Source organism: Tachyglossus aculeatus, chromosome 6 (genome assembly GCF_015852505.1).
Source record: "Tachyglossus aculeatus isolate mTacAcu1 chromosome 6, mTacAcu1.pri, whole genome shotgun sequence".
In the NCBI taxonomy this organism is placed as follows: domain Eukaryota; kingdom Metazoa; phylum Chordata; class Mammalia; order Monotremata; family Tachyglossidae; genus Tachyglossus; species Tachyglossus aculeatus.
The window spans coordinates 8,413,295-8,440,970 of NC_052071.1; positions in this window are offsets into that span (position 1 = coordinate 8,413,295).

Sequence of the window (27,676 nt, forward strand, 5' to 3'; positions counted from 1 at the left end):
AGAGAATCTAACAGGGTTGGTAGATGCATTCCCTGCCCATAGCCACAATAGATGCTGGTTCTCTCCCTCCATTGGGTTTTTTTAATGGTATTTAAGTGATTACTATGTGTCAGGCACTGTACTAAGCACAGCTAATCAGGTTGGACAGAGTCCACATCCCACGTGGGGCTTACAATCTTAATCCCCCTTTTATGGATGAATTGAATGAGGCACAGAGAAATTAAATGACTGTCCTAAGATCACACAGCAGACAAGTGACGGAGCTGGGATTAGAAACTAGGTCCTTCTGACTCTCAGGCTCGGGCTCTATCCACTAAGCAACACTGCTTCTCCAGTTGGAAAAGGGATGAGGTGGGACCCGCAGCTGGGAAGTTTTGTCTGTAGGAATCATCCCCGGGGATGGGGGTGAGCTCTGCCCCCTAGTAGAGGGGGGAAATGGAGCCAGTTGTCATTTTTGTAAAGCTTACGGTTCAGGGAAAAGATGATTGATTCTCTCAGTAGCCTGATGATCCTAAAAAGGTTTGTTTGACATCATCGGTAAAGCGATCAGAAAGGCGCTCTTGGAGTCACGTGCACCCCAAGGAACTTTATGTGCCAGTGTTGTGCAAAACATGGTGTGAACATCCAAGGGTCCTGCAGATTTCATCTTGGGAGACCCCCTGCACTCATCCCCATCCACTGGGGAAGCAGGGGAAAGAACTCGGATCTGGCCGTCAGAGGACCTGCATTTGAATTCCTGCTCCACCTGCTATTCGACCTTTGGGCAAATCAGTTAACTTTTTTGGGCCTCAGTTTGCTCATCTGTAAAATAGGCATTCCGTGGCTCTTCCCCATCCTGCTTAGACTGTGAGCCCAGTGAAAGACAGGTATTGTGACTGACCTGATGACCTTGTATCTTCCCCAGCGTTCAGTACAGTCTTTGAGCTATAGAAAGCACGTTATTAATGCCACCGATATTATTGTTGTTATCCTTATTATTGAGAAGCAGTGTGGCTTAGTGGAAAGAGCATGCGCTTTGGAATCTGAGGTCATGGGGTCTAATCCTGACTTTGCCACTTGTCACCTGTGTGACTTTGAACAAGTCACTTCATGTCTCTGTGCCTCAGTTCCCTCATCTGTAAAATGGGGATTAAAACTGTGAGCCCCAAGTGGGACAAGTTGAATCCCTTGTGTCTCCCCCAGCGCTTAGAACAGTACTTGGCACATAGTAAGTGCTTAACAAATACCATCATTATTATTATTATTATTCTTACCATTGTCATCATCATTATCATCATCATTATTATTGTTCCAGTCCCCCATAAATCTCACACTCTAGCAGGGAGAAAAGTAATTGAATCCCCGTTTTTTACAAATGAGGACACTGAGACCCAGAGAAGGGAAGTTAATTGCTCAAGATTGCACAGTAAACAGTTGTCAGAGCAGGACTAGAACGCAGATCCTCTGACTCCCAGCCCCAAGCTCTTTCCGGTAGCACCTGCTGCTTCCCCATTTTACAGGTCAAGAAACTGAGGCTCAGAGAAGTTAAGTGACTTGCCTAAGGTCACACAGCAGGTTAGTGGCAGAACTGGAATTAGAACTCAAGTCCTCTGACGCCCAGGCTCTTTCCACCAGGCCCCACTGTCAGCTGAGTGAATCCTTCCAGACCCACTAAAGCCCTACTTTCCACTCTCTGATCTCTCAATTGTCCCGACCGTCTTTCTGACTTCCTAGTTTTTCCGTTTTTCCATATTCAAAGCAGAAGCACGGCCTTGAGACAGAAGTTAACAATCTTTAAAATCAGCTAGTTTATTTATCCCCACAGTGGGACTATAAAAGTGTTCATGCAAATAATCTTGAATACTATTTTCACAGGCCAAACACATTCAGCCAGTTCTCTCCCTGGAACAATTTGCTTAGAGCATGAGGTGAAATTGGACTTTTAGTTAATAAGGTTTGATCCTTGAACTTTTATCGATCGCCTGCTTAAAACACAAATATGTTCAAGTAATTGGTGATTTCCTTGTTATCGGTGAACAGTTTTTAAAAATAATTTGAACCTCTTCTAATACTGTTCAATTGACAACTCTAAATATGAATTAGATATTTTCTGTAGTATTTTATGTTTTCTAATAATTTGATTTTAAATAATTCCCGGGGATTTTTCTTTTTACTGTTTTTTAAAGGTATTTGTTAAGTGCGTACTATTTGCCAGACACTGTTCTAAGCGCTGCGATAGATGCAAGCTATTCAGGTTAGATACTGTCCCTGTCCCACATGATGCTCACCTTTTTAATGGCCATTTTATGGATCAGGTAACTGAGCCACAGAGAAGTTAATTGACTTGACTAAAGTCACACAGCAGACAAGTGGAGGAGATGGGATTATAACCCAGGTCAATCCCAGGACTCCCAGGACAATCCTCTCTTTCTGAAATGGAATTTAATAATCACTCAGATGATAGAAGTTAAGTTTTCTGGGCCAGGGATGGTATTGGAATGGAACGTCGATAAATATTGAACTGTAATTTTTCACTCTCTCACCCTCTTGCATCAGTTCTGATCAGAATGAAACACCCAAATTTTGAATTTGATAGAAATATCTCATCAGCATACTAATATTTGCAATAACGAGAACATATGAATCTCTGAGGAAAGACTTTTCTTGGTAAATTTTAGCTTAGGTTATTCATTGAGGAAACCAGCTCCAATCTGAAGAACTCCTTAGCCTTTTATTGCAATGGATACATTACTTGGATACTTTTTGTCGAATGTCCTACAAGGCAGTGTAATGCACTAGGCCAACGGGACTGTAGAATTGCTTTCTTCGGGCAATGTGAATGTGGGGGACGGAAGGACAGGAGACTGGAGAGTTTGTGCAGAGCATGCTGGGCCAGGAAATGGCAATGAACTACCATAAAAGGAGTAAATTGTTGGCATAGTTTATGTATGTGTGATAGTTTAATGGTATTCGTCAAGTGCTGCTCATGTGCCAAGGACTTTACTAAAAGCTGGAGTAGATACAAGCTAATCAGTTTGGGCATAGTTCATGTCTCATGTTGGGCTCATAGTCTAAGTATTAGGGAGTAGAATTAAATCCCCATTTTACAGATGCGTTAACAGGCCTGGAGAAATTGTGACTTCATCCAAGTCACCCAGCACACATGTCCTAAATCCATATTGTATGTTTCTGTCTTCCTTGCTTTCCGTTTTTCACGTTCAGATTGCCAAACCCGCAGCTTTTGGGGGTAACCGGGGGGTGGGGGTGTCTGTTCTTTTTTACACGTCCCACCCAGCACAGGCGTGGAGATGAGCATAGGATCACACGGGCCTGGAAGTCAGAAGGTCATGGTTTCTAATCCCGGCTCTGCCACTTGTCTGCTGTGTGACCTTAGGCAAGTCACTTAACTTCTCTCATTGTAAAATGGGAATTTAGACCGTGAGCCCTATGTGGGACAGAAACTGTGTCCAACCTAATTAACTTGTATCTACTCCAGTCCAACCCGATTAACTTGTATCTACTCTAGCGCTTAGAACAGTGCTTGGCACATAGTAAGCACTTAACAAATACAATAATTATTATTGTTATCATCAGTGATGAGAACTACTTCTCCTAGCCAGTAGTAAAGTCTTCACTGAAGCCTGATGTGAGGCTAGGTTGGGCTATGCTGGGGACCAAAGGATGGAAGTGGGAAGAGCCAACTTGTGTTTCTGGCATGCGGTGGCTTTTTGGGAGAAGTCTGTGTTAAGTCAGTCAATCGATCAATGGTATTTATTGAGCACTCACTATGTCCAGAGCACTGTACTAAACTCTTGGGTGAGTACAAGACCACAGAATTAGCAGGCACATTCCCGGCTCAAAATGAGCAGACGGTGTAGAGTGAGGCCAGGTATGTTTTGATTAAGAAGTAACTTGGTCTGTAAAAATGATCTTGTTGGCATCGGGGGAGTCTGGAACTCTTGAGGAAGGCTGACGGGTGGATTTGGGATCTGGACAAGTCTTGTTTCAGAGAGGTTAGGCCTCATCCGAGAAGTAGCTAATGGTTGATGGTTTTGCAATTCGATGTTTTACAAGATGGAGCTTTGCACATCTGCCTGGAGACACAAGTCTGATATCAGAGTGTAACCTCAGACTGCTGTCCTTGCTTGCTTTATAATAATGATCGTTATAACTATGGTTTTTGTTAAGCACTTACTGCATGCCTATAACTGTTCCAAATGCTGCTGTAGATACAAGGTAATTCTGTTGGATACAATCCCCATCCTGCAAGGGGCTCACAACCTAAGCAGAAGGCAGAACAGGCATTGAATCCCCTTTTCACAGTTGAGGGAACTGAGGCCCAAATAGGTGAGGTGACTTGCCTGAGATGACACTTGTGGTGGAACTGGGATTAGAACCCAGGTCCCCGGCCTCCCAAGCTCATGCTCTTTCCACAAGATCTCAGTGCTTCTCAGCATCTTCATATTACAAACTCAGCTGTTTTATTTCCTGACCTGCTCTATGAATGCATGAAGCATATAAATGGAGCAGTGACTGAAATGAGTTCATGGTCACTTGGGTAACTGACACCATTCCTCAAGGCCTTTGCTACTGGTAAAAGCTGTGAGAAGAGAGCTAATGGATAAAGATCAATCAGTCATTGTTTTATTTACCGAGTGCTAATTGTGTGCAGGTCTTTTTGACTGAGCGCTTGGGAGACTAAAAACAGGGATAATAGAGATGTGGGAATTTCTTTGTTAATGACACTGAAAGGAGGACATGAACAATACCATGTTTATTGATAACTGGCTTTCACTCAGTTGTCAGTCCTAATAAAATAGAAACAAGTCCAGACTCCCACGGTGTCACTGTGACTTGTCATACCTATACGATCTTGAGTTATAATAATCATGAATGTGGTATTTGTTATGGGCTTGGTATGTGCCAAACACTGTACTAAGTACTGTGGTAGATACAAGGTGATCAAGTCCCAAATGGGATTTGCAGTAGGACGGAGAACAGGTATTGAATCCCCATCTTACAGATGAGGGACCTGAGGTGCAGGGAAGTGAAGTGATGTGCCCAAGGTTCCACAGCGGGCAAGTGGCATAAGTGAAATTAGAACCCAGGTCCTCTGACCCCCCAGGTCCATGCTCTTTCCACTAGGCCATGCTGCTTCCTTAGTAATTTTGGTCACAGAGTTTTGGGGAAGAAATGGCCAACAAATACTTCTTTTATATTCTGTTGGAGTTGATCAGTAGGATGATCAGTCAAACAATTAAGAGTCTTAACTGAGCAATTACTGTGTGACCAACACTATACTAGGTGCTTGGGAGATGACGAGGAATTAGATATGATTTTGAGATTTTACAGAGGAGACAGACAAAATAAATTACAGAAAGGAAGACACAGTAGCAGTTAAAGATATGTCTCTAAGTGCTCTGGATGTATGTGAAGATACCTCACACCTTAGATGAACTCTCTCACATTTGTCTGGGAGTATTTCAGCGGTCATCCTTTACGATCCTGCTGTCACTGTGCGCATGTGTCCACAGCTTTAGAGAAAGAAACGAGATGGGAACCATATTCTGTCACTCATTCTGGACACTGATAGTGGAGTATTTCAGGCTTATTCTGCTCCCCTTGAACATGGGAAGTTCGTGCCTCAACTTGAGAATTATTGGATTTAGATTTAGTAGATTATAATGTTCCCTACTCTGTGCGATCCCTCATCACCCCGACCACACTGTGTTCTTTTCCATCATATCACATTGCTTTATGTTTTGACAGGTCGAACGGCAGGCATGTGCTAATGCGTTAACTTCTCACCCACTGCGTTAGGGCCTTGTGCAGATGGTACACATACATTTCATACTCTGGAAGTAAAATCCTGGTGAAAATGACTGGGGTTTATCAGTCGGTCCATCCACAGTACCTATTGAACATTTACTTTGTGCAAAGCACTATACTAAACACCTGGGAGAGTACAGTGTAGCAGAGTTGGTGACTTGCACCCTGCCAACAACCAGCTCACAGAGTTTATGAAGATAGCTTTTGCCGAGGAGGGGTGAGCGTAGCTGGGGCAGAGTGAGTAGACACCCCAAGTTAGAACAGGAGGGTGGTGTTTTTGATGGAAGCTATTTGCAGTGGTCTCCAAGTGCTCAGTACAGTTCTCTGCACAGAGTAAGCGCTCAATAAATACCACTGGTTGTTTAGAGTGCTCATTTTTCACTGATGGAGATAATAATAATAATGGCATTTGTTAAGCACTTACTGTGTGCAAAGCACTGTTCTAAGCGCTGGGGAGGTTACAAGGTGATCAGGTTGTCCCACGGGGGGCTCACAGTCTTAATCCCCATTTTACAGATGAGGTAACTGAGGCCCAGTGAAGTGACTTGACCAAAGTCACACAGCTGACAGTTGGTGGAGCTGGGATTTGAACCCATGACCTCTGACTCCAAAGCCTGGGCTCTTGCCACTGAACAACACTGCTTCTCTTAGAAAAGTCTAATGGAAAAATTCCTGCTGTGTGGAAAGCAAAGGCCTGAGATTCGTGGGACTTTGGTCCTAATCCTGGCTCTGCCACTTGCCTGCTATGTGACCTTGGTGAGGTCACTTCTCTGGGCCTCTGTTTTCTCATGTGTAAAATGGAGATTCAGTATCTGTTCTCCCTCCTTTTTGGACTGTGCACTTTGTACGGATCAGAGACCATGTCCAGCCTGATGAACTTGTATCTATCTTAATGCTTAGAACAGGGTTTGATGCATAGAAACCGCATAACTATTAATAATAATGATAAGCTCTAATGCACAAGTGTTCTTCCCTTCCTTTCTCACCCACCAGACCTGGAGAACTTCGAGTAATTATGCAGGTCATGGTTGGGTAGTTGCTCTTTTCTGGTCACAGTGGAAGCAGCATTGCTGTGGAGTTGTTGCATTTGCTTAATTCCTATGGGCCCTCAGCTCTTGACTGGAGAGGGCATGGAGTGGTTTATCTTGCACACAGTGGGCACTTAATAAGTTGCTATTACTACTATTACCATCCTCAGCTGTTCACTCTCCAATGTTTTCTTCCCCTACTGCTTTCAAACATGTTTGTGTCTCCCCAATCCTAGAAAAACCCTCCCTTGATGCCATGGCTCCCTCCAGCTATTGCCTCATCTCCCACCTACCATTCCCCTCCAAAGTCTTTGAGCAAGGTGTCTACACTCTCTGTCTCAAGTTCCTCTCCTCCAATTCTCTCCCTGACCCCCCTACAATCTGACTTCCATCCCCTTCTCTCCACAGAAATCACCCTCTCAAAGGTCACCAACGATCTCCTTCTTACCAAATACATTGGACTCTACTTTGTCCCAATCCTCCTTGACCTCTCAGCTGGTTTGGATGCTGTGGACCACTCCCTTCTCCTGGAAACATTATCCAAGCTTGGCTTCCCTGACACTGTCCTCTCCTCTCCTGGTTCTTGTCATCTCTCTGACTGCTCACTCTCAGTTTCTTTGGCGAGCTTCTCATCTGCCTCCCACCCCCTAACTGTGGGAGTACCTCAGTATTCAATTCTGGGGCCCCTGCTATTCTACATCTACACCCACTCCCCTGGAGAACTCCTTTGGTCAAACTTAATGTGTCCACAACAGAACTCCTTATCTTCCCACCCAAACCCTTTTCTCCCCGCTGAATTTCCCATCACTTTAAGCAATGCCACCATCTACCTTGTCTTACAAGCCTGTAGCCTGGGCATAATCCTTGACTCCTCCATCTCATTCAACCCACGTATTGAATCTGTCACTTAAATCCTCTCCATTCGACTTCCATAACATCGCTAAAATCCACCCTTTCCTCTCCATCCAAACTGCTACCACGTTAATCTAAGCACTCATACTACTCATACTACATCCCGGCTCTGCCAATTGTCAGCTGTGTGACTTTGGGCAAGTCACTTAACTTCTCTGGGCCTCAGTTACGTCATCTGTAAAATGAGGATTAAGACTGTGAGCCCGCCATGGGGACAACTGATCACCTTGTAACCTCCCCAGCACTTAGAACAGTGCTTTGCACATAGTAAGCACTTAATAAATGCCATTATTATTATTATTATTATTATTATTATTCTGCCTTGATAACTGATTGACTCCTTGCTGATCTCCCTGGCTCCTGTCTCTCCCCATTCCAGTCCACACTTCACTCTGCTGCCTGGATCATTTTTTTATAACTAAATTCAATCCATGTTTCCTCACTCCTCAAGAGCCTTCACTGGTTGCCCAGCCACCTCCATATCACACAGAAACTCCTTACCATCAGCTTTAAAGCAGTCAGTCTCCTGGCCCCCTCCTACCTTACCTCTCTGATCTCCTACTGCAACCCAGACCATATCCTTCACTTCCCTAATGCGATCCTACTTAATAAACCTCTATCTCATTCATCTCTCCAGCAATCTCTTGCCCCCATCCTACCTTTGGCCTGAAACACCCTCCCTCTTCATTTCTCTCAGACCATTTCCCTACTTTCAAAGACTTATTGAAGGCCTATCTCCTCCAAGAGGCCTTCCCCAACTAAGCCCTCATTTTCTCTTCTCGCGCGCCCTTCTTCTTCACCCTTGCGTAAGGATTTGTGCTCTTTATTCATTCCTACCTCAGCCCCACAGCACTTCTGTCCATAGTCATCACTTATTTATTTATATTCAAGCCTGTCTCCCTTTCTAGACGGTAAGCTCCCTGTGGGCAGGAGATGTCTAACAACTCTTTTATGCTATACTCTCCCAAGTGCTTCATACAGTGCTCTGTGCACAGTAAGTGCTCAGTAAATGAGTGATTGATTATTACCATAATTCTATTGCTGGTCTGTTTGGAGACGGCATTGGTTGAAAGGGCATGGGACTGAGAATCAGGAGACCTGAGATATAAGCTCAGGCCTGCTGTGTGACCTTGAGTAAGTCATTTCCCCTCTCTTGCCCTGATTTTCTTGGTCTGCAAAATGGGGAGAGAGCACTTATCTCATTTCCCATGTGGGACAGCGATTGTGTCCGAATTGATTATCATGCATCTAAATAAAGCCTGGCCCCAACTTTGGGCTTTATTTAACCCTCAGTAAAACACCATCATTATTATTCCATCATTTAAAATATATAAATGTGTAGAAAAGAAGTTCAAAAATAAGCTGATTACTTGAGAATTTGAGGTAGTTTTGCTGTGGGTTTTTTATAGTTTGGCTTTTTAATGGAATGGTGGGGAGGGAGATGTTCTTTTTAGCGTTGAAAAAGTATTTATTGGGTAAATAAGCCTTGGGGAATTTTTTTTTTAGCTAATGATCCAGCCTAGAAAGAACTGAAGCATCACAATTCTGCCTCTGAAGTTCAGATTGATTGTCACTCTAGGACGCTGTTTCAGAGAGGCTCTGAAACAAAGGATAGATCACCTTTTAATGTTTGGGTAGAATGTCATTTTTGGGAGAGAATTCAACCATTTTCTACTGAGTGTGACTCTTAGCAAACCACTGGCAATAGCATACATTTTAAATGCATCTATTTCGGTGCGTAGTCTTTCTCCAACCTACTCACCCTCCCTTCTTTGTTGCCAGTGCACTTGGGTCTGTACCTCTTATGCACTTTGATATCCACCCCAAAGTCAGCCCCGCAGTATTTGTGGACTTGTCCTTAGATCAGTGGTATTTATTGAGTACTTCCTCTTCCTATAACAAAATGTTGCTTTCTTTTGCTCTCAGAGATGGAAATTCAATCAGTCAGTCAATGGATTGTGTTTATTGAGTGCTAGACTGTAAGCTTGTTGTGAACAGGGAATGTGTCTGTTATATTTTAGTGTCCTTAGTACAGTGCTGTGCACACGATAAGTCCTCAATGAATATGGTTGCCTAACTGATTGTGTGCATAGCACTCTACTAAGCTCTTGAGAGAGTACAAAATAAAAGAATTAACAGTCTTGTACCCTGCCAATAATGAGGTTACAGTCGGGGGGCGGGGGGGAACAGACATAATATGAATAAAGTAATTTATAGTATATAAATGTACACAAGTGCTGTGGGGCTGATTGGTGAATATCAAATTCCTAAAAGTCACAGATACAAGTGCATTAGATGATGCAGAAAGAAGAGTGAGCTGGGGAAATTTTTATTGTGTGTTACCCTCAATCAATCAATAAATCAATGGCCTTTATTGAGCACACACTGTGCCAAGAAGTGTACTAGGCACTTGGAAGAGAACAGTACAATACAGTTAATAGTCACATTCCCTGCCCAGAAGGACTACACAGTCTGGTGGGGGAGATACAGAGGTGGACAGGTAACCATTGATGATACTGGAGGAGTGGGGAGATGTGGACTGAATTTTTTTTGTTGTTTTGGATATAGATCTGGGCAACAGAGTGAAGTAAAGCATGCAGAGGGGAAAGACAGGAGGCAGGGCAGTCAACAAGTTGGCTAATGCAGTTGTTGGGGAGGGCTAAGATGGGTGCTTGGAGTAACATAGTTGCAGTTTGGATGGAGAGGATAGTGTAAATTTTAGAGAGGTTTCTTCACCTGTAAAACGGAGACTCTGTACCTTTTCTCCTTAGAATATGAGCCCCGTGTGAGCCAAGGGCAGTATCTGACTTGATTACCCTGTATCTGCCCCAGTGCTGATAACAGAGTTTGGATATATTGAGCATTGAACAACTACCATTATTATTATCATCACCTGAAGCCCTGGGCTGGGCCATAACCGGTGAAGGGTTTTGGTCCAAAAAACTAAACGTACTCCCCGTGAGGAAAACAGATCCAGTAGAAATCCTGACAAAAAGTTGGATCATATTAAGGTGAAGACAGCAGCGGCTACTGAGGTGGATATTGAGGCAACATTTTGAATTCCCACTCTGTGCAGGGCAGGGTCCTAAGCGCTCGAATCCCAATGGAGAACCAGGCAAGTCTCCCCGCTAGCATCGACTTCTCTGCACAAATTTGTCAGTTCTGAGATCCCTAGGTGGTTCTGGCATTTCTGATGGCAGAGTCCACGTCTTCATCATCCTCCCCCGTCTTTCTATCCCCAAGGATCTGCTGGGTTGTTTGTAATTGGGGACATTCTTTCCTCATATTTAGTTGAGCACTCAAGTCAGAGAGAAGTGCCTATTTTATTTTAGAAATTGGGTTGGCTTCATCTCTTCCCTTATCCCTTCACCGACGTGAACTATCCCTGCCTGTCTCTGTCTGTGGGGTCAATTAGCATCGTCCCTGACCAGTTACGGGGAAAGGTCAGCAGTGAAATGAGAAAAGGTTCTCTCTCCTAGGGAAACCTGTGGTTTGACAGCTCAGAGGGGATGGGAATCTAACTTTTAGACCTGATGTGTCTGTGGATCAGGGAGAGAAAGTTGAGAGAGGATATTTCAGGGGCTTTTAATTCTGTTTTCTAACTGGAATTTTTTAAGTGCTTACGATATGCCGGCCACTGTGCCAAGCGCTGGGGTACTTTCAAGATAATCAGGTAGTACAGTCCATCTCCCACGGAGGCCTTACAGTCTTAGTCCTCACTTTACAGATGAGGAAACTGAGGCAAAGAGAAGTCGAGTGACTTGCCTGATGTCTTGCAGCAGGCAAGTAGTGGAGCTGGGATTAGAACCCAGGTCTTTCTAACTCCCAGGCCACTGTTCTATACGCTAGGTTTGCTTATGATATTTGGGCATTAGGTGGGGGTCTCTGAATAGAGGTAAAACAAGCCTCCATTTGGGGGTATTTTCAGCTTTTCTTCTCTCACAGATCTTGGTTGGGTCTAATAGAGAAGCAGTGTGACTCAGTGGAAAGAGCGCAGGCTTTGGAGTCAGAGGTCATGGGTTCTAATCCTGGCTCTGCCAGTTGTCAGCTGTGTGACTTTGGGCAAGTCACTTTGCTTCTCCAGGCCTCGGGTTACCTCATCTGTCAAATGGGGATCAAGACTGGGAGCCCAACGTGGGACAACCTGATCACGTTTGTATCCATCCCAGTGCTTAGAACAGTGCTCAGCGCAGAGTAAGCGCTTAACAAATACTACCATCATCATTATTATCTTCTAGACTGTGAGCCCATTGTAGGGTAGGGACTGTCTCTATATGTTGCCGAATTGTACTTTCCAAGTGCTTAGTGCAGTGTTCAGCACACAGTAAGTGCTCAATAAATACAATTGAATGAATTAATGAATCTACCAAATACTGTGGTAGATGCATGATAATGAGGTCAGATGCAGTCCCTGTTCTACATGGGGCTCACAGGCTAAGAGGGAGGGAGAACAGGTATTGAGTTCCCACTTTTCTGATGAAGAAACTGAGGCACCAATCAATCACTTTATATATTGAATCCCTGCTATACGCAGAGCACTGTACTAAGCGCTTAGGAGAGTACAATTAAACAGAGTTGGTAGTCATGTCGCCTGTCCACCATGAGCTTACAGTCTAGGGGGGAGACAAACACAAAATAAACTCTGGAAATGGACATAAGTGCTGTGGGGTTGAGGGTGGGGTGAAAATCAAGTGCTTAAAAGGTACAGATAATAATAATGGTGTTATTTGTTAAGTGATTACTATGTGCCAACCCCTGTTGTAAGCACTGGAGTAGATACAAGGTTATCCCATGTTATCCCACGTGGGGCTCATAGTCTTAAACCCTATTTTGCAGATGAGGTAACTGAGGCACAGAGAAGTTGTGGCCCACAGTCAAACAGCTTATGAGTGTCGGAGTTGGGATTGGAACCTTCGACGTTTTACTCCCAAGCCTGTGCTCTTTCCACTGAGCCACACTACAGATCCAAATGCTAGGGGTGGCACTAGAGAGAGAGGGTGTTGGAGGGAGTCAGGCTTATGGAAAATCTCTTGGAGGAGATGTGATTTTAATAAGGCTCTGGAGGAGGGGAGAGTGGTGGTCTATAAGATATGAAGCGGGAGGAAGTTCCAGGCCAGAGAAGGACATGGGCGAAAGGGTAGGTGCTGAGATAGATGAGTTTGAGGCACTGTGAGTAAGCTGCTGCTAGGGGAGTGAAGTGTTTGGCTGCGCTGTAGAAGGAAATCAGTGAGTACGGTAGGAGGGGATGAGTTGGTTGAGTGCTTCAAAGCTGGTTGTAAGGAGTTGGTTTGATGTGGAGGTGGATGGGAAACTACTGGAGGTTGTTGAGGAGTGGAGATATGTGATCTAAATATTGTTTGAGAAACATATTCCATGAAGCAGAGTAAAGTATGGACTGGAGTGGGGAGAGATAGGAGGCAGGGAGGTCAGTGAGGAGGCTGATGCAATAGTCAAGGCGAGATAGGGTAAGTACTTGAATCAGGGTAGTAGCAGTTTGAATGTAGAGGATAGGGCAGCTTTTATAAATGTGGTGAAGGCAGAACTGGCCGGATTAAATGAGTGAGATGAGTTAAGGATAACTCCGATGTTATGGATTTGAGAGACAGGGACGATAGTGATGCTTGCAGTGATAGGAAAGACACTGGGGAGGACAGGGTTTCTGTGGCAAGAGGAGGAATTGCGTTTTCGGCATCTTAAATTGGAGGTGCCAGGGAGTCATCGAAGCATATAGATGAGGTGGGATTAAGGGAGCGGGCCAAGGTTACACAGCAGACAAGTGCTTGAGAAGCAGTGTGGCCTAGTGGAAAGAGCGCAGGCTTGGGAAGCAGAGGACCTTGGATCTAATCCCAGCTCGGGCACTTTTTACTTTTTCTATTTGTTAACGGCACTCAGCGGTTTGGTTTGTTCAGCGCCAGGCATTGTAGTAAATGCTGGAGTAGATACAAGATAAGCAGGTTGGATGTAGTCCATGTTCCACGTGGAGCTCACAGTCTTCATCCCCATTTTACAGATGAGGTTACAGAGGCACAGAGAAATGAAGTGACTTTCCCAAGGTCACACAGCAGACAAGTGGCAGAGCCGGGGCTAGAATCCATGTCATTTTGACTTCCAGGTCCGGGCTCTTCCCGCCAAGCTGTTACTCTTCTCACTTGTCTGCTGTGAGAACTAGGGAAAATCACTTAACTTCTCTGTTCCTCAGTTTCCTCACCTTTCAAATGGAGATTAAGACTGAGTGCCCTGTGAGGAAGGCACTGTGTCCAACCTGATTAGCTTCTATTGACTCCAGCACTTCCTATGGTGTCTGGTACACAGTAAGCACTTAGATACTATTAAAAGTACAAATTAAAAAAGGTGAAGGGTCAGGACTGGGGTTAGAGTGTGTCTCCATGCTTTATCTGCCAGACCACACTGCCTCCCATCCTGAGTTTTTGAGGAACAGCAAGTTAGCATCCATAATTAACAAGGTGTTGCAAATTCCTCATTTTCTTTGCCAGTATCAGCCCACGAGGGCTCCGTTCTATTTTAATTTTGTTTTCTCAACCCCGTGCCTACACTCTAGAGCAGTTTGATTGCAGACAATTACAAACCCTCCAATTAGGCCCCGGCTCTTGCTAAATTCTGACACCATTTTTTTTAAATGATATTTGTTAAACCCTTACTCTGTGCCAGATACTGTACTAAATGCTGGGGAAAATACAATATAATCAGGTTGGACCCAATCCCAAGTCCCACGTGGGGCTCACAGACTTAATCCCCATTTTACAGTTGAGGGATCTGAGGCATCGAGAAGTGAAGCGACTTACCCAAGGGCACACAGCAGACAAGTGGCAGAGCTGAGAGTAGAACCCAGCCTCTTCTAACTCCCAGGCCCATGCTTTATCCACTAGGCCACACTGCTCTTCATAAATTAACACAAGACCTTGGGAAACGTAATGCATTTTCCTTTCTCCCGAGCCATCCAACTTTAACAAGTTCCTGTCAAATGACACTTTCAAAAGAAATATGAATCCCCATGGGTTCTCTAAGTGTTTCAGGAACAGGTTCAGTGCAGTCTTTTCTTTTCCAAACTGCAAGTTCCTTGTGGGCAGGAAACCTGTCTAACGAATCTGCTACACCACACTCTCCAAAGCACTTGGTACAGTGCTCGCCTCTGCACACAGTAAGAGCTCAATAAATACAGTTGATTGAGTGATTGCCAGGCAAATACAAGTCTGGAGGGCTTGGCTTCTCAACTAGACTCCCCCTTTCTAGACTGTGAGCCCACTGTTGGGTACGGACCGACTCTATATGTTGCCAACTTGTACATCCCAAGTGCTTAGTACAGTGCTCTGCACACAGTAAGTGCTCAATAAATACGATTGAATGACTGAATGAATGAATAGACTTGCAGGAAAGCCACTGGCCCTTGGCTTAACTTTATGTCCAAGTGAGAGTTTGGAGAAGTAGGAGAAAGGTCTAAATGATAATAATAATTATCATAATGATAATAATACTTCTTAAGCACTTAATACGTGACAACCACTGTACTAAGCACTGGAGTAGATACATGATAATCAGGTCCATCATGGGGCTCACAGTCTGAGTAGGAGGGAGAACAGCTTTTGAATCTCCATTTTGCAGATAAAGGAACTGAGGCTAGGAAAAGTAAATCGACTTGTCCAAGGTGGCACAACAGGTAAGTTGCTGAAACAAAGTTAGAACTTGTGTCCTCTGACTCTCAGGCCTGAGCTCTTTCCATTAGGCCATGCTGCTTCATGATGCTCCCAAATTTGGTTGCTGTGGTGATGAGAATCTGAAAACACTCCCTCAGCTGTTATTTACATTGACTCCATTGGGTTTTCATTGTCCCTTTTTTTTCTTGTGCTGTTCTACTAATTTTCCTTATGTGTCTGCCTCCTTCTGCTCATCACATGGCCATCCTCCTCCTCTCTCCTCCCCCCTACCACGAAGCCTCATCTACTGCACTGGACCCTGGCAGTTGACACCCATGCAACCTCCATTTTCCCCTCTAAACAAAGAATGCCGAACCCCCTATTCCTTCTTGGAAAACTTCCCCTCATCCTCCTCCTGTTCCCGATCCAGTCACCGCTTCTCCTCGGCCTCACCTCACCATGAAGAGCTGTGCAGCCTAGTTGAAAGAGTTCAGCCTCGGGGGTCAGGGGACCTGGGTTTTAATCCCTGCTTTGCCACTTACCCATTGTGGGCCTTTGGGCAAGTCACTTAACTTGGACCTCAGTTCCCCTCATCTGCAAAATGGGGATTCAAAACCTGTTCTCCCACTGAGTTAGTCTGTGAGCCCCATGTGGTACCTATTGATCTTTATTGTATTCCAGCACTTCACACAGTGTTTGGCAGATAGTAAGCACTTAATAAATATCATTATTACTATTATTATTGAAGCTGGTACCACCCATCTCTACCATCCTCCACACCCTCTACAATTACCAAGTGCCATCATCTACAACTGCTGGCTTCCAGCTCCAATTTCCTGAGTGATTTTGATGCTGTCCATATCTTCCTTCCCTCCTGCTCCACCCCTCCATTGCTCCTCGGGAACATCAATATTCCCAGCAGGTTTCTGACAGCTTCCCAGATCCTGCTTCCTCTCATTCAACTCTGCCAATGCTCTGTCTCACCCCATCTCCTGTCAGCAATGCGGATATAGTGACTATCGACAGCGTCACTAGTCTTTCTACCATTTTTAACCTCACCCACTCTGAGACTCCTCACCAGTCTTCTCTCCCACACTCCCATTCCCCCAAACTCTGACCTCTCTCCACACAGAGACTTCCCTTTGAGTCCATTTCATCCATGCCTTTTTGTGCCATTTAGTTTCCTACCCAACCTTCTTCTTAAAGCACCATTTCTTCATCTGGGAATGGAGCAGCATGGCCTAGTGTATAGAGCCCCGGCCTGGGATTCAGAAATCCCGACTCCGCCACTTGCCTGCTAAGTGACCTTGGGTAAGTCACTTCACTTCTCTGGGCCTCAGTTACCTCATCTTTAAATTGGGACTGAGACGGTGAGCCCCATGTGGGACAGGGACTGTGTCCAACCTGATTAGCATGTATCTACTCCAGGGCTTAGTAAAGTGCCTGGCACTGAGTAAGTGCTTAACAAATACCACAATTTTAGCTATTATTATTATTGTTGTACTCATCCATCCGTGTATGCATAATTATTATGATAAATGCCATTGATTGATCGAATGAAGATATATATGGTTGGATGAGTTCGAGAAAATATTTGGACCAAATATGCCACAGATAAAGTTAATTCTAACACTTCTCAATAATAGATTTCTCTAAATGTGAGCTGAATGTTGACATAAAGAGTTTGTATCTAATTCCTAGGAAATACTTAGTAACTCATTTTGGTTTTGTTTACGTCTTTTTTTTTTTTGAATAGCAGAGAAATTATCCCACTCTTCTGTTGACTGTTAGAGGGAGAAGGGGCTCTTAAGAAAGCAATCAAAACTCAAGAGTAGGTTGATTCTCTCTAGTGATGTTGGCTAAGCCCATTAAAGCTCATATATTCCACCTTTGTCCCAGACAGGCTTCAGAATATCATGATAGTAATAATGATAATCAATCAGTTGTACTTAGTGAGTGCTTACTGTGTGCAGAGCACTGTACTAAATGCTTAGCACTGTACTAATAATGGTAATTGTGATAACGATGATGATGATGATAATGATAGTTGTGGTATTTAAGCCCTGAATACAGTCCATCTAGATAGTAAGCTCATTGTGGGCAAGGGAATGTGTTTAGAAACTGTTATATTGTATTCTCCCAAGCACTTAGTACAGTGCTTTGCACACCGTAAGTGCTCAGTAAATATCACTGATTAACTGATTGCCAAGCATTGCACTTAGGATTGGAAAAGATGCTGTTAAATTAGATCAGGCTCAACCCTGTCCTATGTGGGCTTTTAGTCTAAGTGTGTTGGGGGGAGAATGAGTATTGCATCCTCATTTTACAGATGGAGAAGACTGAGGCCCAAAGAAGTGAAGTGACTTTGCTAAGGTCACACAACAGGCAAGTAAAGGAGCCAGGGTTAGTTGTTACTTGTGTCTCCTGACCCCAAGGGTGCAGGTGGATTTTCTGTGATTTGATCATAAAGCTGGGACTCAGATTTCCTGAGCTGGATTCTTGGATTGATATTGGTGTGTTCAACTTGTGGATCATGGACCATTTCAAAAACACTCAGTTGGGAACAGGTATGTTTGAGCTCAGGATATTTAGAGGAGCAGCATGGCCTAGAGGCAAGTGGCTTGGGAGTCAGAGGTCGTGGTTCCGCCACTTGTCTGCTGTGTGACTTTGGGGAAGTCACTTAAATTCTCTGTACCTCAGTTACCTCTTATGTAAAATGAGGATTGAGGCTGTGAGCCCCATGTGAGACAATCTGATTACTTTGTATTTATCCCAGTGCTTAGAAAAGTGCTTGGCCCATAGTAAGCACATAACAAATACCGTAATCATTATTATTGTTAGATGTCAAAGTGTTTTCCTCAAGTCCCATTGCCAGATCCTCCTACAAAAGAGCTAAGCGTTCTTATCATTATTAGTAGTAGTAATAATAATGATAATAATAATGTTAGACTGTGAGCTCCATGTGGGACAGTGATTGGGTCCCACCTGATTGTTATATTTACCCCAGTGCATAATACAGTGCTTGATGCATAGTAAGTGCTTAAGAAATGCCATTTATTATTATGTTAAGCGCTTACTATGTGTCAAGAACATTTCTAATCAGGTTTGAAACAATCCTGTCTCACATGGGGCTCACAGTCTGAGGAGGAGGGAGAACAAGCATTGAATCCCCATTTTACAGTTGAGGAAACTGAGGCCCAAGGTCACTCAACAAGGAATTGGCAGAACTGGGATTAGGACCCATGTCCTGTGACTCACAGACCTGGGATCTTTCTATTAGGCCACACTGCCTCTCCCTCCTATTTAGACTGCAAGCCCTATGTGGGACAGAGACTGTGTCCGATCTGTTTAAGTTGTATCTACCCCAGTGTTTAGTACGGTGCTTGGCACACAGTAAGTGCTTATCAAATATCATCATCATTATTACTAAGGTTGGCTTTGAAAATAAATGAAACCCAACATAGGTGAATAAGATTAAAATAAAGCAAAACTCTAATAATAACAACTGTGACACTACAATTGTTGTTATTATTTGCTGAGGGCTAACGATGTGCCTTAAACTGTACTAAGCATTGTAGGCCTCGACAAATAACAAACTACCTGTCCCACTTGGGGCTCACAGTCTAAGGAGGGGAGATAATGGATATTGAATCTGCAGAGAAGTAAAATGACTGCTCCAGGGTCACACAGTGAGCAAGTGGCAGAGCATAGTTAGAACCCAGTTCCTTCGACTCCCACACCAGCGCCCTTTCTGCTAGGCCACACTGCTTCCCAACGCAACAATGGATTTTCTTCAGCCCAAGTCACCAAGTAGTCTGGCAGTAACCCCGGGCTGTGAAATTGCTCCCCTTGCCCACCACCCCAAATTAATGTGAAGCAATTAAGCAGCTAGATCTAGTGGATCAAGCATAGTCCTGGGAATCAGAGGACTTGGGTTATAATCCCAGCTCTGCCACAAGCCTCCTATGTGACCTTGGGGAAATCAACTTCTCTGTTGCCTCATGCCTGCTGTGTTACCTTGGACAAGTCACTTAACTTCTCTGTGCCTCAGTCTCCTCATCTGCAGAATGGGAATTCAATACCTATTCTCCCTCCTACTCAAACAGGGAGCCCTATATGGCTCCTGATCATCTTGTATCAACCTCAGTGCTTGGTACAGTGCTTGACGCATAATGAGCACTTAACAAATACCACAGTTATAATTACGACTGTTTGTACTTTCACTCATGTTATTCGACGAGGCTAATGCTGCCTTCAATCCATTGGCAAGAGGAGTCCTGAGGTGTGGAGAAACAGATGAGAGTGAGATGAGATGTCATTGATTGTGCTACTTTGTGATGATGCCAACATGATGATCTGATGAATAGTTTTTTTTGTGGGGGGGGGGTTGGGGGGGGAAGTTAGGTATTTTTGGCATTCATCCTTATCCATCAGGCTCCAAGCTGCATCATGCAAATGAGCATCATGTAAATGAGCCTTTCAAATAAGTACTCAGTACCTACTATTGATTGGCTGTGAAAGTGAAATGTCTCTTATCAGGAAATCTAAATCTATTAAGCCTTCACCGGTGGCTCCTCATGTTTGGCTCCATATTTGAAATTCTGTAGGGAATTTGGAACTTATTCAATTCTTGTCAATTTTTCCTTCTCTTTACATCTGTTTGTGAAATGCTCACACAATACCCATTTCTGGAAGTACTTCAGCCGTCAAACATGGCAAATCGGCACGGGTGAGGGGTGTTGGGGTGGAGGGGTTCAAACAGATGGACCGGAATTGCGAACAGGTTCATAAACTGCTGAAAATGTCACCTCAAAGGTTAGCGTTAACGAGTAACTAAGTCAATTACCCTCTTCCTCTGTTTTAAGAGGGCTTTGTTGGGAGAGTTCTTTTTTTTTTTTAAGAAATAATGCAGCACCGTTTCCATTTGAATTATTTCAGCTTTGTAAAACCAGGTTTGATTGCATGAGGTATTCAGAGAGTTTGTGCCCTTAAGTGCGATAATGAGAGCAGAATATAGAGGACTAAAAAGAACGGAAAGGGACTGCTCTCTTTTCGGGTTGATAACACACATACTGTGTGATTGAATGAGGGTCTGCTACCTACAGCCTTTTAAACAGAAAATGAAACTATTGCCTGGTTATGCGTGTGCCTGTAGTTCTGCTCAGCACTGAAAGGTTTCTGGATGAGTAGGAATGGTGTGCTAATGGGAGCCAGATTTTTTCTGGAAAATAAAAATAGCCCTCGGGGTTAAACTCCGATGAAATGAATACTCAGTTCAACCAGCGACCTCTCAATTTCTAATCATGGTGCAAAGATTGTTGTGTAGGAATAGGCTTCACAGCATTCAACCATGGTTTTACTCCTGCCCCTTCTAAATTTGCTTGCTTAATAGCACGGGAATATTTCTGCAGCAAAAGACATTTCTCTAACCCTTTCAGTTGAGAGGCCTTTCCGTCGACATTCTGGAGATGGTGAGTTAAAGCACTTGGAAAATGACTGAATCCCAGATTGGTCGGCTCTTCTACAAGAAGTGCATTTTTGATGGTTACTTTAGAGGCATCCTTTACCGTTTATATAGTTGTCCTGCACCCCCAGAGGAAATGCTACTGATGGTGGAATTCCTCCATGGGGGGGTGGGGTGTGTGTGTGTGTGTGTGTGTGTGTGTGTGTGTGTGTGTGAGACTGCCAGGCTAATGCAGATCCCCTCATCCTCTTTAAGGCTTTAAACTCATTGTGGGCAGGGAATGTCACTCTTTATTGTTGTATTGTATTTTTCCAAGCACTTAGTACAGTGCTCTGCACACAGTAAGCACTCAGTAAATACAATTGAATGAGTGAATCCCCGGCCTCATTACCATGGTGCCACTTTGTTTGAAGCTTTTGAAAGCTCCGTTTTCATTTTCAACTCCTTTTCTTCCTATCCTTGTGGAGTTTCTCTTTCAGCTCAGCTGCTCTTGTCCATCAATCAATTGCTGGTATTTGAGCACTTACTGTGAGCAGAGCACTGTACTAAGCCGTCGGAGAGGACGATACGGTAGAGTTGGCAGATATGTTCCCTCCCCACAAGGGCCTTGCAGTGCAGAGGAAACTTCCAGTGTTGATAACAGTGCCCTGTTCTGACCTGGCTGCAGGGATGGATTTCCTTTATTTGCAGCTGCAGTGCGGCACTCTCTCTGTGCAAGGCTTTTGGATGAAGCTAAACTGCTTCAACCGGTGACGTGTGGGCCCAAGTTCAGCCAACAAAAACAAATCGACTGAGCTGAGAAGGTAAAGGGTGGTTGTATTCTGGGACTTGGATTTGGTTTTAAAACGTAGGCTTGAATCCCGAAATATCTGGAAATGGGTGTTGGAGAGACAGCGGATTCTTTGTTTTTTAAGGCAGCATAGGGTCTAGAAACTGTAATTTTGACAAGCTGAGAGAGCACAGGTGAATCTGTCATTTGGGCTCATGTGAGGCATCATGGCTGCCATCGACTTTGCCGCCACCATCCTTTCTGCCATGGTCCTTATCGCCACCTTCTTCACTATCACCTCCACCTGTCCTGAAGGAGGTTCCAGGTCACCGTCTTGAATGGGAATGTCATATCATGGAGAGCCACTTGTCTGCTGTGTGATGTTGGGCAAGTCTCTTCACTTCGCTGGGCCTCAGTTAAATCATCTGTAAAATGGGGATTAAGACTGTGGACTGTGTCCCAACCTGTTTAACTTGAATATATACCGCAGCACTTAGATTACAATATGTACCTACAAGAGGAGAGACAGGAAGCTGGGAGGTCAGCAGGGAGGCTGTTACAGAAATCAAGGTGTGTTAGGGTAAATGGTTGGATTAGTCAATCAACCGTATTTGAGTGCTACTGTGTATAGAGCACTGTATTAAGCACTGGGGAGAGTACAGTGCAACAATAAAGACATATTTATAGACTGTGAGCCCGTTGCTGGGTAGGGACTGTCTCTATATGTTTCCAACTTGTACTTCCCAAGCGCTTAGTACAGTGCTCTGCACACAGTAAGCGCTCAATAAATATGATTGAATGAATTCCTTGCCCACAACGAGCTTACAGTCTAGAGGGAGAGACAGACATTAATATAGGTAAATAAATTACAGATGTATATGTAAGTGCTGTAAGACTGGGAGGGAAGATGAATAAAGAGAGCAAGTCAGGGTGATGGAGAAGGAAGTGGGAAAAGAGGAAATAAGGGCTTAGAGAAGGCCTCTTGGAGGAGATGTTTCTTCAGTAAGGCCTTGAAGGTGAGAAGAGTCATTGTCTGTTGGATGTGAGGTAGGAGGGTGTTCCAGGCAAGAGATAGGAGGTTAGCGATAGTTTGGTGGTGAGATTGATGAGATCAAGGTACAGTGAGAAGGCTAGCATTAGAGAATAAAATGTGGGCTGGGCTGTAGTAGGAGAGTAGTGAGGTGAGGTAGGAAGGGGCGAGGAGGTGGAGTGCTTAAAGCCAATGGTGAGGAGTTTCTTGGGCTAGGAAATTTGTGAGAGACAGGGACTGAGCCTGGCCTGTCTATCTTGAATCTACATCAGCACTTAATAAAGTGGCACAGAGTAATCCATCAGTCTGTGGTATTTGAGTGCTTACTGTGTGCAAAGTGCTGTACTAAACACTTGGGAAACCCCACGGTTTATCAGGCAGAGAACTTGTCTACCAACTCTGTTGTATTGTACTCTCTCAAGCACTTAGTACAGTGCTCAGCACACAGTAGGCCCTCAACAAATACCATTGATGATGATAAAAAGCAGCATGGGTTAGTGGAAAGAGAGTGGACTCAGGAATCAGAGTTTGTGGGTTCTAATCCTGACTCTGCCACTTATCAGCTGTGTGACTTTGGGCAAGTCACTTAACTTTTCTTTGCCTCAGTTACCTCATTTGTAAAATGTGGATTAAGACTGTAAGCCCCCCGTGGGACAACCTAATTGCCTTGTATCTACCCCAGCACTTAGAACAGTACACATAGTAAGTGCTTAACAAATACCATCATAATTATTATTATTATAGTCTCAAGGGATTTAGGATTTATTAAGTGAGTGCTTAATAAATACCATAATTATTATTAATAGAGGTAATTTAATCTATTCAGATTTATATGTAATGATCCTTTGGATTCATGAAAGATTTTATACTTGGAAAAGTCCTAGAGTGGAGGTCAGAGGCAGAACAGACGAGCCAAGGCTGGGTAATGGGAAGAAGAGATTTTTCTCCCTACTGGAAAAAGGGAAACTGAGAGGAATGGAATCAGTAGGAGATGGGAAGTGGTCTACTCACTGCAGATGATCTGTCTCGTGTTAACATGGAAAAAGATATCGCTATTCCCCGCCCACCTCCCCGAGAACAGCAGGGAAAATAAATTAATCAAAGCAAACAAATAAACTCCCCTAAATAGGATGAAAATGAGATCCAGTCCCGATTTCCATCCTGATCCCTAATGGTGCTCATTATGACCCTAACTGCATTTTAATGCTGAAATGTAATGCTTCCATCCAACATCTGAATGACTACGGATGCTGACAATTGACAAAACTTAATTGTTGAAAAGTTCCTTCTCTGCCTGCTTTTCAGTCAGAAGGTTAACACGACACGGACCACATCAGGTCCCAAGAAGCATCAAGGACCAGAGTCGGTGGATGAGTTTTTTGTTACATTGTACTCTCCTAAGCGCTCAATTCAGTGCTTCGCACACAGTAAGCACTCGATAAGTACGATTGAATCAGTAAAGGGGGCCGACACGGTTTGCATGCTTCTCTGTCTCCAGGGAATTGGGGAATCTGTTTATTGTTCTATTGTATAATAATTATGGTATTTGTTAAGCACTTACTATGTGCCAAGCACTGTTTTAGGTGGGTGCTAGAGTAGATACAAGGTATCCAGGTTGTCCCATGTAGGGCTCACAGTCTTAATCCCCATTTTCCATGTTCCCAAGTACTTAGTACAGTGCTCGGCACACAACAAGCACTCAATAAATATGATTCAATGTATAAATCAGCTCAAGTGGAGGGAATCAAACAATTGATTGGTATTCATTGAATGCTTATTGTGTGCAGAGCTTTGCACTAAGCGCTTTGGGAACATACAGAGCAACAGAATTGAAACGCCTTTCCTGTTGACAATGATCTTATGGTTTACCAGGAGTGACTGATGTTCACACAGATTTGATGTTGATGGCATTTATTAAGTGCTTACTATGTGCAAAGCACTGTTCTAAGCGCTGGGGTGGATACAAGGTGATCAGGTTGTCCCGCATGGGGCTCACAGGCTTCATCCCCATTTTACAGATGAGGTAACTGAGGCTCTGAGAAGTTAAGTGACTTGCCCAAGGTCACACAGCAGACATATGGTGGAGCCGGGGTTCAAACCTCTGACCTCTGACTCCAAAGTCAGGAAAATAGTACAGCAATGAGTAATAAGAGTTTGATCAATCCTATTGTTACTATGTGCCAAGCACTATGCTGAGTGCTGGGGTAGATATAATATAACCAGATCAGACACAGTCCAGGGAGAACAGGCATTTAGCCCCATTTTGAAGATGAGCAAACTGAGGCCCAGAGAGTTGAAGTGACTTTCCCAAAGTCACTCAGCAGGCATGTGGCAGAGTTGTAATTAGAACCCAGGTTTTTTAACCACCAGATCTGTGCTCTTTCCATTAGGACTCGGTGCTTCTCTCCATCTAAACTTCAAAACAGATCTGATTTGTTAATTCTCCGTTGTTGATGCTAAAATCTCTTATGCAGCCGCCCTACCTGCTTTTGACACACATCAGATGATCCTGCATATTGTAAAAATCTCTTTGGGTCCGGATCCAGGGCTGCCACCCCTCTCATTCTCTGATTCGCTGTCTACAGTGTCCCTTTGGGTTGTGGGGGGCCGAGGCAAGAGAGTGATAGGGGCATTTTGGGAATATCGGTCAGTTGGGTTCTCGGGCAGTCCACTGACCCACCGGGCGATTGCACGCACATCTCTCTAGCTGGTGGCTCAGCCTCCGGAGAACACAGAGGAGGCATATGAGCGGAGCCTGCCGCAGACTGAACTCTGACCTCTTGTTCCTGCAACTGGCTCAGCAGTGAGAGGAGAAAATTGATCAATTGGATGCAGGCAACATGCACATTCAGAGACAATATAAATGCAGATTGGGGGTGCCCCGTGTCTGGATTGGGGGTTAAATGGGGGGCGCGTGGGACCCTGGGAAATGTGCTTCTCCATCTTTAACTGTGGAATTAGATGTCCTGGCAGATGGAGAAATCCATTTCATCTTTTCTCTTTTTGTATTTGTCAACTCCGCTGTGCCATCCAACCTGGTTAATCTCTCCAATTGTTATTTTCCCTTTCTGATTTGCCCCCTCCATTTTCCTTCACTTAATCTCTCAAGCGGATGGAAGGGACGTAGTCCCTTCAGGCCTTTTCACGCCGTCAATCAGTCTATTAATCAGTGGTATTTACTAAGCACTTACTGTATGAAGATCTCTAGACTAAGCATGTAAGAGAATAGAGTTCTCCAAGCGAGTGGGTGTAGGAGAATAGAAGGGGACCCAGAACTGAACCTTGAGGGACCTCCACAGTTAGGGGATAGGAGGCAGAGGAGGCCACAAAAGAGATTGAGAATGAGCATCCAGAGAGATAAGAATAGAACCAGGAGAGGACAGAGTCACTGAAGCCGAGGTTGGGTAATATTTCTGGGAGAAAAGAGTGGCCGACAGGGTCGAAGGCAGCTGAGCGGTCGAGGAGAATTAAGATCGAGTAGAGGCCATTGGATTTGGAAAGAAGGAGGTCATCGGTGACCTGAGAGAGCAGTTTCTGTGCAGTGAAGGGGCAGAAGCCATAATGGAGGGGGTCGAGGAGCTGGGGGGTATTTGGAGATGAAATTAACCAGTCTCATGTTGAACACCTCATTTGCTTCATGTTTTCTGAAGCTGTCAATCTACCTTCCTTCCCGAGCAATGAGATTCACTTAAAATTCCAGCTAGTCTAGGGGAAATAAATCTAAATGTCGTAGGCTTCAGTGGAAATGGACTCTTTACATACTTTTAAAGTTGATTTCATTCAAGGCAGTTCTAGAAGCCCAAGAACGTGATGATTCTTCTTCAGTGCTTGTAGAACCAGCATATTTGCCCTGCTGTGCCTGTTTTTTTTTTAAAAAGGAAGTTCATGATTCTCTCCAGTAAATGAATATCAGGTGCTCCAAAAATGAATTCATAATAAGAAAACAACTTAAAATCCAACCTGGTACACTGCAGACTGTGTTACCTGAAAGGATGCGGAAATCCTAGCCTGGCTAGATCCTGCAATGTAAATGGCTTTGGTAACTGCATTAGAAAAGATATGAAACGGTAAATTTCTTATGAGGCAAAAATTGCAGTATTGTCATCTGTCAGGAAATCCATTTATGTTTGAGCCCCAGAAATGGCCAAATTGAGAAAAACCTGAGAGCAAAACCTTCTCCCCCAGCAGCTTGAGAAGAGTGCTGGATCAGAGAAGTCACACTTCTTAATCAAACTTCTTCAGAATTCACCATCTTCTGGCACATCATTATCTCGATGTAAATTTCTTGCCAAACGGATTTTTGGCATGCAATATTTTCTCTCTCCCTTAGCAAGCTCAAATCAAAAGTCATTTTTTACAGCATTATCTTGCTAATTATGTTCTGATTTTACAGAGAGCTCTGCAGCAGAGTTTTGATTAGGAGCTCCTGAAGGAATCAGTTTCTAAAACCAGTTGTGGATGGTCATTAAGTGTTGGAGTCTGGAGCGGCAAAAAATATGACTGTTAATTCAGGTTTAGGGATTGACTACCTATATTTTGTATTTTTATTTTTGGCCTTTTTTGGGGGGCGGGAGAGGGAAATCTATTCCAACTCCATTTCCTCCTTTTATTCTAAGTTTGTGAGCCCCTTTGGGGCCAGGGACTGTGTCTGATTCTCACAGTGACAATTTTTACCCAGAACATAGATTTTTTGAAAGTGTCTTGAGGGCCAGGTAGTATGTACTATGAGAAGCAGCGTGGCTCAGTGGAAAGAGCAAGGGCTTGGGTGTCAGAGCTCATGGGTTCAAATGCCGGCTCTGCCACTTGTCAGCTGTGTGACTTTGGGTGAGTCACTTCACTTATGTGCCTCAGTTACCTCATCTGTAAAATGGGGATCAAGACTGTGAGCCCAGTGAGGGACAACCTGATCACCTTTAATCCTCCCCAGCACTTAGAACAGTGCTATGCACATAGTAACTACTTAACAAATGCCATTATTATTATTATTATTATTATTACTATCGATAAATTTAG